Raw genomic sequence first — 12,993 nt, forward strand, 5'->3', positions numbered from 1 at the left:
AAAAAGTATCGTGGATCGTACTTTGTCTCGTACGCAACGTCATCGATACGTATAGTAATAAGTTTCGTTTAGTAATGACGATAAGAACGATAATGGCGATCGTACAAAAAATAACGATGTCGATCAATGGTAATAAATAGTAAGTACAACTTACGAATAGACATCGGTGTGTTGTGTGTTCCCAGGTTTTAAATATTTCATAAATCGTCGCGCCCCCAACCCCCCCTTCTCCCCGTGCTTTCAACCTCGCACTCGATTTGCGCACAGCTCTCGTTTCTTTTATCTTCTACTTTGTTTTCTTTATTTTTGTATTTTTTTTTTTTTTCATTAGCGTTAAAATTTAAAAAAATACATATATATCCTCAACCGAGTTAACCGCGTTAACCATAACCGCGTAGATCGCGGTCTCCTAACTATTTTTACTTCGCTTCGCTCCTCCCTCCTTATTTTTTCGTATTTTCTTTTTTTTTCTCTTTTTTGTGTAACTTATCAAACAACGCATCCCGTCTGTGCACATCACCCTAGTCAAATTTAACTTGCACGATAAACGTCTGCTACATCCATCATTTATACATTAATCATGATAATCGTAATGATAATTGTAATGTCGGTGATGACGCCGACGATGACGACGACGACGACGACGACGACGACGACGATGATGATGATGATAATGACAATGGTCATAATAATAATAATAATAATAATAGCGACGTAATAATAGTAATAATAGTAATAAAATAATGGTAATATCATTGATAATAATAATAATAATAATAATAATAATAATAATAATAATAATAATAATAATAATAATGATGATAATGACAATTGCAATAATAGTAGTAATAATAATAATAATAATAATCATAGTAATAATGTAATAATAGCAATACAATACTATAATATTGATATATATATATATATTAATTAAATATATAATTTTATATAATATTTATATATATATATATATATATGTATACGATATTATGTATTATATATATAAATATATATATACATATATATGTACATTAGACATTCGTATGACATTAGTTAAATAGATATGAATAGGACTTTATGCAAAAATTTTAATGAAGACGCTAATATATAATCATTGGCGACTGTGATCGCAACATCAAATATCCAATTACGTCGACCGTAATGACTAGCAAAAGTAATGGCAATAATGATGACAATGACCACATCGATTTTGTTAATAACGACGATAATGGTCGAGAGAATAGTTAATGTTACGCGTAAATCATCGTCATATGTATTTATATATATATATATGTAATAAGTACAAAAAGATATCGATAAAAAGAGATATCGCAGACCGATACCAAGTAAACACAAATAAATAAATATTCACGGCGATAATAATGAAATAATAGCAATATCAATAATGGCGATAATAATGACTTTTGAGATAAAGATGTTAAAAATAGAGTAATAAAGTGTCAATGATGAAATGACGCGTGAAAAGTATTGCTGATACTGGATACCAAGGGATCGCTAGCAACAGTGTATAGAGCGATAAGAGTAGCAATACCAGTGATAGAACTTTGGCGATAATAGTATCGATAATAATAATAAATCATTTGATCGAGAAAAACGACAATAATACGAGAATAGATAGAAGTGATATAATGATCTTTGTAAATGTTAATAATGTATAAATAAATAAATAAATAAATAGATAAATAAATAAATAAATAGATAAATAGCGATTAGAATGTGGCAATTAGCGAGGGCGATGACGTCACAACGACACACGAAACAGCAAAACAGTCTCCTAACCATCAACGAAATTGCTGCCAGTCTTTCTCTTTTCATCTACTCCGTTTGCCACGTCATACGTAATCTTTTTTTTTTTTTTTATTTCGTACGTGTATTATTGCGTGTCTCCCTGTGAACGTCTTCGTTCGATGACTTAGATGTTCCGACGAAACCGAGCTGCTTCGATTTCGTCCGACCTATAATATCCATTGCATGCAACGTCAACTAATAAATTACCGAGAGGCCATGACTAGATATTTTAATCGTACAAGACGTATATTGTTTATCATTCACGACTTACGACACAGTAAATAACAAGATGATGGGCGGCACGAGAAAAATTGGCCAATGAAACAACAGTCGGTTCTCTGCGGATGTATCGTAAATACGTATAGTTTTGTCAATGTTCCTTCTACTCCACCTTTATCTCTACTACGCTTGCGCTAGCCTACTTTCTCGATCACAAACTTTTTAAAACCCCTTATATAACGTTCGACACCAGCGCGATTAATTATACCGGCAAACGGTTGCTCGATAATCCTTTCGACTCTCCTCGTTCCATCGTGTCTCGTTTGATAAAAATAAAAATCGTCAGGGGGGAGGGGGGCGGGGAGTGATTAACGATCACAATTACACACATCATGGAATACTGGAGATCGTTTTGTCTCTACTAGCGTATAACACGTATAATAACGCGCGCGCTCATTCTCACCCCTGTCAAAGCTATCGTATTACTTACGTTAGAAACGATCGACATTTAATCCTACAAAATATACCTTAACTTACAACACACACTGCGCTACATGGCTGTACAATCAACGGATCCTACGTTATCCTACTCGACCCTTTCTCTCCATCCCTCTGCCTATCTTCGTTCTCTTTCGACTCTCTTCCAACGAGGAAAGACCGAGCGCGGAGACCGACCACGAGGTTTCGTCGTCTTTGCAACCTCGTCCGCGACGACTCGACGCTCGGTGGTCCATCGTCGAGGCGAACGAACGAGCTCGTTGCCCGATTTTCCTCCATTCTCGGAAAACAATATCGCGCCACCCGTTTGGCGAGTGGCGTTCAACCAACAGCCGCTTGGCTACCAACAAGACTCACCGTCCACGCAGCGTCGCCTCATAGACGCGTATCAGATCCTCGATCAGATTCGACGCAACGATCATTGCCAAGTAACGCGCAGCTATCCGCGCAAACGGCAGCCAACCGTCTTCGTCGTTGCTCGTTTTCGTCGTGATCTTAATCGTGCGTGCGATTTTTCGGTCGATACGCGAGCTTCGATCTACGATCGTGTCGAGAATGTGCGGGGAAAACAGTGGGAGTAGGTGTAACGCAGCGATGCACGATGAAAGCGTCTTCCTCGTCGCTCGACGTTCCAACGACGAGACGAAACGTGTCACGATGTACGCTTCGTAGACTGAACAAGGCGTAGACGTATCCTCGCGTCTGATAAACCTGGACTTAGGCCTCTATGAAACGAGGCTTCGTGGACAGTAGGCCTAAATCGTTCGATGGATGCATACGCGATGCCAACTATCGAATCTTTGCGAGAACCCGCGTTCTCGTTTGTTCAACAAAGTAGTAAAACTCGTATCGTTTGCCCGTTAGTCGGGCAACTTTGATGAAAAGAGCGCGAGCGAATGAAAACGATATTTTGATTTGTCAGTTTCATCGAAGGATCGGCGATGGCTGCTCGGTACTTTCGCTCGATCCGCCCGTTTCACTAAGAATTTTCTTCTCTCGCTTCTCCCATATTCCGCGTGCCAACAGCATACACCATAAGTAAGTTTATGGTCACGAAGGTATATCTCTATCTTTGAAAAATAGTGCGCGTTCGTGAATCTTCGTTAGCCTATTTATCACTCGACGAACGTAACGCGACCTCTTTGATACGCGAGAACGGCTTTTGCAACGGAATGCCCCTACGATTTGTAAGTTCCCAATTTTCCTCTTTTCCGAAGAACGCAGAAGAATTTCATACACTTTGCATCGCCGCGAAATACAAGAATAACTTTTTCGCCCGGTATCACTCTGGCGGATACCTGCACGTTCAAAAATATCCCCTCCAATCTTTCGAAATCGTAAGCGGTTCCTTTGGAATCGGGGATTGTGCCCAATTTACAATGGATAGGTTTATATCGTATCTCGGAAAGACGAGTTTAGTTTCGTAGTTTCTTTCAACTTTCCACGTTGGTAAAACGAAAGTTACGAATCGCTGAGAATAGGCGACAGTAGAATCTCGCACCCGGATCTATTTTGTATTTCTTTCCAAAAATTTCTCCACGTTGGTTTAAACTTACAGAGAGGATCATTTCGACAAGAATATAACGTTACCAAAGTGCGCGTACCAACGTAACTAAATAAGACGATTATCAAGAGAAAATTCCTTTCTTCTTAGATAACAACTCAATTCTTCGAGTTAATTGCAGCAAGAAGAGATATAATTTTCTCGTAGATTTTGGCAACATTTATCCATATTCGATGATAACCATCGTAGGCTACAATACCAGAGCTTCTGTTCGATTTGTTCCTGCTTATTCTCAACGACTCCTACTCGAAAGTTTGAGACATCGTCGCCAATTTGGCAATTTGGCAATCGCCTGCTAACCGATCGCGACAGGTGATCCGCGGGGTCTTGGAGCCTGACGATCACCGTCGCTGGGTATCCCACGTTTCGATGATCCTCGAGATCTCGAGCAAAGAATGTCGATTCGATCGGAACAAAACGTTACGTCCTATGCTTTAAAGTCGAAAACGATTAAATCTTTCTCCGAGCAGAACATCGAATAAATAGTCGAAGATTTAATGGAATAATGAACGTTAGAGGTGTCTCGTGGCACCGTATCTCGAACACTGTTCTTGTTTCTGAAAGTTGTTCGATCGATCTCAGTATGTTCCTCGTCGATCGTCGATCGTCCATGGGTACACTGCGTGTATCCACATACCGTTATGGTAATCGTAATCACGCGATTAATTAATGGCCATGACCATGGTAGCGTAATGGTAATGACGATAACAATGATAACGATGACGATGGTAATAATAATAATAATAGTAATAATAATAATCGTAATGACGTACGTGTACAATAGTAATTAATACGTGTATACCGCTTACGGTCTAAGAAAAAAATCGATCGTGCCGCGACACGGAGGTTCTCGTCGCTGCTGTCCGACCGATTTCGGGTTTGTCGTTTCTTACAGTTCAGTTATACCTCATTAGCGTTAAAACGTCGTTCCCGACTATAATACGATAACTAAGCATGCAACAATATTTGGAGTAATTACTTTTTTTTTTCAAGTTAAAAATAGTGCCTCTCTCTCTCTCCAATCGTACAATCCAGCTCACCCGATGTTGTATCTGGTTTTCTGTCATTCACGCGTGCATACATACGTCTCTTTCGTCTCTTTCGTTCTTCTCTCTCTCACTCTCTCTCTCTCTCTTTCTCTCTTACACTCGTAGACAAATTTGCATGTCACTTTCACATCATCTCACTTTAGTCGTCTCTCAGCTTTTCGTTTTTCTCTCACAAAGTAACGTTACTTGGGCCCGGGGAGAGTATAACTTTTTGCTTTCATTGTTTCTTTTCTTTTTTTTCTTTTTTCGTTTTTTGCCTTGATTACGTACAGAGTCGCCGCGCGCCGCTACTACCGTTTGGAAATTAATCGTCGTTCGTCCAAGTGGAATTTTTTGCACTGCTGCCGCTTCTCTATTTCTCCTCCTCTCTTCCAGTTCAAGCGATCAATTAGAATCACTGCGGTTACGTTTTCTGCATAGATTTTCAGATTTTTAACCTTCCCGACGACCAGCTGACGTACTCGTGATTCTTCCCGAATCGTCGTCAGGACTGTCCCGAACGATCGAACCAGAACGTTCGCGAGACGTCGGAACAGAGCTATCGATAACGCGATTGAATCCCGAAGAATCACGAATGTGACGATTTTTGTTGTTCTTGTCACGAAAGAAAACTTTTTCTCTCTCTCTCTCTCTCTCTCTCTTTCTCTCTGCCCTCTCGTGATTGCCTGTCTTCAACGATATTCGACGCGATTGCCTTAAATACGCACATTGCGAACGTACAAAAATATATATTATGCGACATCTACAATCCGCTATAGGTATCTAAAAAGTCGTTATTTTTGTTTTTTTTTTTTTCATTAATATTAACTTCCGGCAATCGATACCGCCAAGCATCGTGAAGTTTCTGGCGAATTGCTTTTTACTTCCAGATCTCTTCGTTCGATCTCTTACGCAACCATTTCACCGACTTCTCGTTCGATGATCCTTATCCTTTGCAAAGCCAGTGGAAAGTTGAGATACTCGTATCGATCAACTTATGGCATTTGAAAAGCATCGTAGCAGCGCGACAGATTGATATCGTTGAATGGATTTCAAACTTTAACCATCTATTCCTGTTTCCTTTACGATAGAAATTTTTTCAAGTATGGGATCAAAGGACATCGAGGAAATTTCGATATTTATTTTTGAATCGTGGAATATCTGTAGCGTCAGGCTTTAGTGCTAGCAATTGCAATATGAAATTGACACGAGAATAGGCAAAAAAGGAACGCAGCTTTCCGAGCGAAGCAAAGGATCCATCAACGTTGTTGAAGTTTGTGGACATTTGATTGATCGGTAATCATTAATCCGATGCCAATAGCAAATTATATGGTGAATTATCCAACTAGGATTTATATAATAAACAGTTTCTCGTATCTTGAATTGGTCTACTTGAAAAATAGGGGAAAGTTCCCTAACTTGAACCAGATCCTAAATCGAACCATAATCTTTACTCGCATAGACATTGTCTCAAGTGACATTTTTTCGCATGCAGTTGCCGCTTTCATGCTGCCTGCAATGTGGTGACTGCTCTGTTTCGATGCTGGCCGATATAATTCTGCTTTTACTTCGTACAAATCGTTACTTCTGAGCGAGATAAATTGCGAATTCTTATGGATATAATTTTTTATATAGGAGGGTCATTTTAATTTAATATTATCGTTGCTTTAAATATTATCGCCACGTTCGTCCGATACGAGTTTACTATACTAGTTTCTGTTCGTTACATGTAAACGTTGAGACCGGGTTAGTTCCTTAAACCGAACCACCCAACAGTTCTTAAATTGGACCATAGTCTTTATTCCCATAGAGGTTGTCTTATGAAATTATAGTTTACACGTTGCTTAGTAACAGCATTGAAACAAAACACTGTAGAACGAATAACAGCTGCAGCGTGACGAATACTTTATTTTTATGTAGGCTGGTGTGATTCCGTCAAACTGTAACTTTTGTCTGGTAGATAAATTTTGGATTCTTAGGAATATAATTTTTTAAGAAGAGTCATATCTTTGATATTATCGCAACGTTTATCCGATACTGGTACTGATTTTTCTTCATCGCACGTGCACGTTAAAATTGAAACATTTAATGGTCCTCGAGTTAGACCGAAGTGAATTATGGGACGTTTTTCTTTTCTTAAGGATAAAAATCACCGTGTGAAAGATATGGGAAATGGGACGAAGAACTATGAAAGGAGCCATAACGGCATATAAAAATGATATCGCAGGTTTAAACGAAATAGCCGGGGGATATAATGTACCAAAAGTTACGTGAAAACGTAGATCCGACGATAAGAAGGATATTCGAGTTATGGCTAAAATGGAATTCGAGAAACGGAAAAAGCTGGCCTTCGTTGAAACTGTCGTAGCCGCTACATTTCAAAAAAGAAACAGATTATGGTACAGGATCGTTCGAGCGAATCGGAGGATGAAGAGGACGAAGATTGCATTTGTGTCGTTTGGTTGTTTGCATCGTTGGAATCAGTCGTGGTAGAAGAGTGGATTCATCGTAAGAAACGGGTCCACTTGAGCTGTACTAACAGCGATTGGTTATTTCTTCAAACGCATATCAGTTTTCGGAGATATTTTTTATCTTTCTTAGGATATAAGCATTCTTTTTTAAATATAAAGTTCTTATCCAAAATAAAGGAAAACAAGTATGGTCCAATTTAGGATATCGTCCAACGTCGGATCATTGACGAAAATATCTTTCCCCGATTAGCCATATAGCGTTTCAACCTACTTTATCAGATGTATGTATCGCTTACAATGCTAAAATTGTTCTCAAATTTTCCTGCTCAAAGCTATAAACACGTTTTCGATGTACCTTCTTAAGCGGTCCAATGTAGCGAACTTTCCCCTAATTAAACATTTTATAGACACGAGTAAACGGTATTTGTAAATTTTCCGATCGAATAAGTTGAAAATTTTCGCTTGGTTCAGCCTTCAGTTTGTTCGTTTCAGTCGTGTCGCGAATATTAACGATAATAAGGTTTGGCATCTATCGGTTTCTTAAATTTAGGCCTGCAGTTCTCTCGAGTCGTTCTCTTCGCGTTCGACGAATGAAAACTTAAGATCGAATTCCACGCAGAAATTCGTCGCGTGCAAAAGAAAAATAATGAGAAAACACACATCTGGTACTAAGTACATGCCACAAGCAATGTCTTCGTTACAAATAATTCTCGCTCGATCTTTCTGTCGTAATCGTAACTCGTTTGTCGTTCAGGGATGCTTTCTCGTGATCAGACTGCGGATTTTTATAAATTTATGAGAAATTCGAAGGTGCAAGAGCGCACACGATGTATAATATGCAAAAATGCAATGACCCAATGAATAGCAAATTTTGTCAGTCGCTCAATTTTAATCCCACGATTTTGGAACTGAATTTTCCGCTTGCGGTGAGACGCGTATGGCAAGAAATTTTCAAATTGAGCCAATCGTTAGTTTCTGAGAGGTGGAAGAAAATTCATCGACTTTATGTCAACAACGAATTTTGAACTTGAATATCATATCGAATAACGTTTAATATCAAAAAATGTTCCAATCTTTTAAGACACAAGCACTGATGTTCGTAACGTGAAAAGTTGGGAACTGAATAATAATTGGCACAAAAATCAATACCAAATTTATAGGACCCAGAATAGACGAAAAGAACTCTGGTTTTTGGGTCGCTCTTTTCATTTATACGAAAATACGCAGTCGATAGTACTTGAGAATCTCCGATCTTTTGAATCGTTCAAATTTTCGTAAAAGCAGAAACAAGCGTGAAAACGGCACGATCCAGCTGGCGAATTGAATTTTGTAACGAAGACGTGTTTTTAAACGATATTAAAAACTATAATCGTAAAATATATATCAACTAATCTCTTACTAAAATGGAATGTTTCTACTGGAGTTTTCGAGGAATGTGTTTCGCAACGGGATTTAACTAAACTTAGATATCGAAAGAAATTAGGAAATGGGACAGGGAGGGATTTATCGTACAAAAGGCGAAAGAAGCAAATGATTCGATACGATAAAATAGTTTTATGATCGCGTCGAATTTCTAGTAGGAAACAACGTTGCACCGATGTTGCAGCGTATTTTGTTCGATGGAAAAATGGAACAGAAAGGTCTTGAAATGTTTCTTCTTTGACAATGATACAATTCGTATTGGTTGAAGACAATTCCGACGATGAAAATAAATTATCTTGCGTTTCCTTCTGTGAAAATTTATTATATTTTTATAAAAGTATAATCAAAATATTTAACAAATCGTGAACCGACGGTTGTATCGGTAAAAACGAGAGTTACGAAATCGTTAATGTTTCACGAAATTTTGATTAACCCTGCTACGATCGTGGAATTTCTATGCTTTAATTTTATTGTTCGCGTTTTAAGAAAATATGTAACAAACAATCAAGTATACAAGAGCTTCTTACATATTCTTATGGGTCGCGTAATGGAGTTATGGGGTGGTGACACATACCAATGAAACGAAAGACGTCAACCACCAGTCGTTAATGGATTCATCGAGTCATCGATCGATATATATATAGAATATTTAAAAATTCGCTTAAATCACTTTCCAAAATGTCCTTGAACACGATTATAACGTTTCTTACTATATAACGCTCATTTTCTGCGACAATGACGCAAAATTCACGACTTTAGGAAAAACGTGTTTGAATGATATCAACCGTTATAGTCTCGCGACGATACGATAGCGGTTCAATCGATAGAAAACGCAAGGAACGATCGTTTCTCTTATACCAGCAACTAAAAAACTACAAGTTCTTGGTTGGGTCGTTGTAGCAGATCAGCGATGATCATCGTCGACCGTAAAATCAAAAATATCGATTAACCGTGGGAAACGTTACGTCGAATATTCGGTCGATCTTTGGTTCTTGATGGGGACACTTGGTGTGTAATAAATTTAGTTTTGTCTCGACACGCGACTATGAGTAACAAAATTAGAAATATAACAAAGAGTCGTTTCATCCTGTACATTGTTTCCACGTATTACAAGTAGGACAGCGAATGGCAAAGGTTGAAAAAGCTAAGAAGCGCTGACGTATACCGACAACAATTTCTTCGTATTGCCCTTAAAGATAGAGAGCTACTTGATAAGATTAGCAAATAAGATTAGGAAAATACAAACGTGTCGATAATGGGCAAATGAACGGAACAGGGTTAAAATTCTATGACGCGTGTACGTATAGTTGGGGGTTGGGGATCGATGAAGCGTAAATAAAAAAAAAGGTACACAAGTGGTGTGTTTTCGGGGACGAAAGGAGGTAGGGAGAAGCGAGCGAGAGTAAGAAGAAATAAAGTGAGACAAAGACTGCCAGTTGTCGGTGTAATGTGAACTGAAAATATTATTAAAAAGCATTTTACAACAAAAAATAACTAAAAAAACAAACAAAAATACGATTTACAATTTAAATTAAGAACAATCGGGTTGTATCGTTTAAAAAAAAAAATAACATAACAAACCAGTACAAAAAAAAAGGAGAGAGTCGCATGTTTGTTTTTCTTTACGTGCTTCGGTACCGCTTCTTTCGGATGCAAAGAACGCGCGCATACAAGAAAACACTCAGGCACACACGCATACACGTACATCTCGATCCTCACTTTGGAAATAACGCATATCGAAGTGTATACCAGGTTTTTTCATTTTCGTTCGTATTTCTCGAAGGATGCTATGAGTAACGGAAGGGAAAAACAGTGGTAGTGATGGCTAGCTGGGCAAGGTGGCATCGTCTCGTTCCGATGTTCATTTTTCTCTACAGCCATATTATTATAGTTTACGCGGTAATAATAATATTAATGATACAATAACTAATCGGTAATAGTAATAATAGTAATAATAATAATTGCAATAATAATAATAAAATAAAAAAATAATAGTAATACGAGTAATAATAATATTAATAACTACGAATCAAAACAAGAATACGCGATTTAAATACTAATGGACAGATATCTTGTGATGCAGATCTTAATGGAATAAATTGTTACGTACTTTGTCTGTTGCAAAGAAGAAAGTCCGATGTAATTATTTCGACTCTTCGTCGTTTTCACCGAAAGAGAAAGGTGGAAAGACGAGAAACACAAAGGCGAAAAGTAATTGAAAAACGAAAGAACCGTACGAAAAGGAAATCTCGACGATTTTTTGGCAGTAAGGTATTCAATACGGAATAACGTGAAAATTTCCATGTATCTCAACCGGTTATCCCTTTCCTCGATTCTCTCTATGCTCCTTCTAATTTCGTTTTTTACTCGCGTCTCTAACCGTGTGTCTAGCATACCGTCGCTGACAAAAATTAGCTAGAATACTGCAGATGTACACGACGATAGCCCGTCTAATTGTCCGATCGTACTTTCGTTGTTCTTCAGTCTGACAGATCGCGTAGCTCGGTCGCGCCGTCTCCTTTCGTCGAATCCAGAGCCTCGCTAGCTTCGCACGAACAGGAGAGACAAATTCACCCTGCTGCGCCCTTTCATTCGTTCACCGTCCGATCCTATCCTTTTAGCGAAAAGTACGTTCAAAGTATCTTCTTGCCACTCGGACAAGATACGACGCGAATCCCATCCCTATGTTTTGATAACGGTAACGACCTTTTAATTTCCAAAACGTTAAAGAAACGTTTACTTTCGCCCGCCGAAACGAAAACGAGATCGAAGCGGACAAATTGCGCGAGGATCGCGGTAAAGTCGACCGAATTGCACGATTCAGTGGAAGAACGTTGGTCGGTTTTGACGGAGCGCGTGTCTGGCGTGAAGATGTTAAGATTGAACGTGTAAGGACCTCGATTCGAATAGCGAACGATATAACGACGACGAATTATCAAGGATCTTCTATCAACTTTCCACAACTTTCCTCCTTCCTCTCACTGATCATTGCCTTAATACCATTCCACCGTAGATTGCTATGAAAACACATACGAAAGAAGTTTAACAAGTTTTAAGGCGGCACAACCTGTTTCACAGCGCAAAATATTTCATTAACAACTTCTCAATACGTACTGTTATGAATTAATTACGAAATAGATAGACTAAGGAAAATACATCGATTTTTAACGATAACGATTTCCTATTCAAGGAAAAAGATATTCGCTGATCAAACTTAATCAACTAGAATACGAACGAACTCGCCTATTATTTCTTTATCCACGAATTCTAAGTACCATCTAACAATTTCCATCTAATTTGTCAATGTTCCGAATTCCATTCGAGACTCTCGAACGTTTCGAAAATTACAGGAACGAGCAATTAGGTGACATCGATTTAGTCGGACGAGAAATCCGAAATTATACAAAACTAGCATCACCGTGTCGTATCAAAAGGACGTATCCATCAGTAACTGTCGCCTAAATCCAGTCGTCTCTCTGCCAGGTAACGCGAAAATGTTTCCAACTTTTAATTTCAATTTCAAGTTTACGTCGAATTACGAACATTTACTTGTTTCGCCTGTGTCGCTGCAAAGCGAAAAATTAAGAAAACCGGTAAATTTTGATAAAAATCGGATACTTCTGAAACGACAAGACCGTGACAGTTTGTATCTGAGACGCGTGTAAAATTAACAGCCGGTAGACGCCGAATGTCGTTTTACCGCGCCAGATATGTCCGTTCGAATCAACTCGGCGCGATCAAACCACGGTTAAACGGAAATATAACAAGACTATCGAATTAACAAATTTTTCATTCGACGTCGTATCGCCTGGATCGATGTGCCGAAAATTGCAGACCGACTAGCAGACTTTCCACAACTTCCGGGCGACCTGATCGTACGACTCCCGCGAATAGTTCGCATCGAATAAGAAAATTGACGACGTCTCGGAAGATCCTCGTAATTCATAGTTTTGTACTTTTCGACACCGAGGGACGCCAGCTA

Source organism: Bombus affinis, chromosome 2 (assembly GCF_024516045.1).
Source record: "Bombus affinis isolate iyBomAffi1 chromosome 2, iyBomAffi1.2, whole genome shotgun sequence".
NCBI lineage: Eukaryota > Metazoa > Arthropoda > Insecta > Hymenoptera > Apidae > Bombus > Bombus affinis.